This window comes from Fukomys damarensis, unplaced genomic scaffold, assembly GCF_012274545.1.
Source record: "Fukomys damarensis isolate Sample0158 unplaced genomic scaffold, DMR_v1.0_HiC HiC_scaffold_14, whole genome shotgun sequence".
Taxonomy (NCBI): domain Eukaryota; kingdom Metazoa; phylum Chordata; class Mammalia; order Rodentia; family Bathyergidae; genus Fukomys; species Fukomys damarensis.
The window spans coordinates 8,281,513-8,284,585 of record NW_022900926.1 but is presented as its reverse complement, the minus strand read 5'-3'; positions in this window follow the sequence as shown (position 1 = coordinate 8,284,585).

Genomic DNA, 3,073 nt, shown 5'->3' with positions numbered 1-3,073 from the left:
ATATATACACATACAAACAAACAAATACATAAATAAATGGAGAGAATTGGAACAAAAAAGAAAATTTCACTCGCGTGTTTAAAATATCACTGTGTGGTGGGGTGGCAGTTTGAATACTGCAAATGCATGCGTTCTGCCCTCTCTTGTAACCCGCTAGTTTGTAAATGCGTTCTTCCTGTCCACTGCTGCTCACGCGATCTGCAATGAAGACCGTGGGTCCCCGCCAGCGCCGCGTGCTTCCGCACAAGAAACTGGCACCCCCTGAGGGGAGAGGAAGGCGCAGCCGGGGCTAAGGCCGTGCAAAGGTCCTGGAAGGCGTGTTTACTCCTCGCACTCGGCTGGTCCCGCTTTCTCAGGAGCCCTTTGTCTGCGGGACGTGGGTCTGGCAACCATGATCTTCGCGTGGAACCCACAGCCGAGGACCCCGCCCGGGCTGGGGCGGGGGCGGTGCCGCGCGGAGAGCGCGGTGGAGCGAAACTGAGCGAACAAAGGGAACTCCGGAGCCTCCCAGCGCCCAGCAGCATCGGGAGACCCGGCCTCGTGCCGGGTTGCTCCCCGCCTCCCCTCCCCGGGAAGCGCGCCGTGAATAATTGATGGAGATCGATCCGATAAGAGACAAAGCTTTGCAGCAAACCAATGCATCCGATTCGAGGCCCTTCGGGCATCTGCGGCCGAGCGCGGGGTGAGAGCGGAGCTGGGACGCTGAGCACTGCTGCAGACCTCGCTCTCTCCGGCCTCTCCTCGCTCCCCGCCCTGTACCTCCGTCCCTCGGTGTCGCCTTCTCTCTCCTCTTCCACCTCCCCTCTTCCCGGTGGCTTCTGCCCTGCTGTCCCCTGCGAGCCCGCCCTCTGCCCTGCCCGGCCCGCCCAGGTCGGGGTGCGCGTCTGGCCCCGCTTGGCACCCGGGTTGCGCCCGGCCGAGTCTCCGGCCTCCGCCTTTGTTCCGAGAAGCCGAGCGGGAGTGGAGCTCGGCCCGGAGTCCTGCTCGGGCAGAAAGTCCTGCGCAGAACAGAGGAGCTGAACTTCCCTGGACTCTGAAAGCCACAGCGGAGAACCGCGCTCTCCGGAATATCAGCAGGAAAGCGCTTTTGATTCGCATCAAATTCTTGGAGACACCGCCTCTGCCGAGAAGTGAGCGGGCCTGGATTCTAAAGGGGATGAGAGGCGGGGTGGGTTGGCCGGCAGACACAACTTGAGATTCGCTGCTGATGTGGGCCGTGCCAGGGTGGCTTGGGTGGCTATTTCCAAAGGGGAAGCCGGGAGAGGCGCGGCGCCTTGTCACTTTGCAGGAACCACGTGGCAGCAGCCAGGTGCCTTTGATGGTGAAGCCCAGTACAGAAGAGCCAGCTTTCTTCTGGGTGGGCTGCCCGGGGACCAAGCTGAAGCATTCATTCTCTGATGCTTCTCGCCTCTGGAATGGCGCTGTCCAATTAAAAACAAAACTGAATTTAACTTGGCAACAAAGCGAAGTCGGGTCTGACCCCTGCTGATTGACTAGATTAGACGCTCCAGTCAGCGTTAGGCCTCCAGGAAGTGCAGAAAGAAAGTTGATGGCTGACTCCTCTCCCTTGTGAGGCCTCCTTTGTTTGTCTTTATATTCCAAAGGGAGTTGGGAGAGCCCAGAAAGGAGGTGAATGTATTAGTAGTAGTAGTAGTAGTAGTAGTAGTAATAGTAGTAGGGGTGGTGGTTACTTACCAGTAGTCGATTACTTACAAAATGAGAAGTGACTGCATGCTTAAAATAACTGGAGTAACCAAGGTAAAGCAATCAGCCCTTACATTTCCTGAAAGAGGGAGGGATTTTTTCTTTCAGAACTTTATGCCTAGTCATGCCCCCTTTTTTAGTGCTTTAGAGAGAAATATTCCCGATGAAAAGACCCCCAATTGTCTAGCTGAGTAACTGGATCACAAGGGAGAAAAATCCAGGACAGAGTAGCTTGCTGTTTTCCAGACTGAAGAAGTGAGGGGTGGATTTATCTTGGAAAGCTACACAATAGACACTGTCTTAACCACCAGGACAGAAGATGCAGCAGCCTCCTCACAAAGGGAGGAGTGGGCTTGTGGGAAGCAGGCCAGCCTCCTCTGCATCGCCGAAGAGGCTTGAGGATGAACATATTTTTCTGGCTTGCAATTACATTAAAAGTCAACCGATTCCCAAAGGCTGCACAACAGACTAAGAGTAGAAAAGCCATTCCCTGGAACCTAAGAATCACCCTCAACTTTTCCAAAAGTATTTTTTAAAAGCTAAAAAGAATTTCTCTGAGGTTGTGAATGACCGAATAATGCAGATAATTTCTATTGCCATTATTTTCTTGAAACTGAGGTTGACTTAGTCTTCTATCGTTTATATTTTCTTTCGGGCCTGTTCTAAAGAAAATTGCGTACATGGCTCTGAAAACATTAGAAGTTGGATCAGCTTGAGGGGGGAAATGTCATTTATTCATAGGAGAGCTTCCCTGGGAACCTGCTTTCTCTGACGCGTGAGAATACTAATTACATAAACTTTTCGCACTAAACCAGGCTTTAAATACAGATTTGATGGCAAGGAAAGCAAATTTTGAAAAAGTGGTGGTTTGACGATTAGAATACGAATTGTCTCCCTTCGCTTCCGCAGCAGCTCCTCCACACTTTCCTCTTTTGTTTCGTCTCCCTCCCCAGCATTTCCTCTCTCACCCTGCATCTCGCTCACGCTTTCCCAAACCTGCTATCTCGAGGAGGGAGGATGGGTTGTTTCAGATCGGCCGCTTTGCCGATTTAGAGCGAGATGGAGACAGCGCCACCTCGGGCAAAATGAGCATCGCCTCCTATTCGCCTCGTGTCCTGAAGTCGGGGCGCCGGGCCACGCTCATTGTTCGGGGGACTTCTCCGGCCCAGCGCCGTGGGAATGCGGACACATGGCGCGTCTCTCTTCTTTTGTTCCTGCCCCAGCTTAGGAAGCAAGGTCGGTGGCGGTGAGGAGGGAAGAGGATGATGTAGAGATGGACGATTCCGGAGGTATCCGGTAGGTTCCTCCCGGACACCATGAGTCAGCCACCGACCGGGGGCGCTGGCCCCGCCGCCTCCGCGGCTTCCGA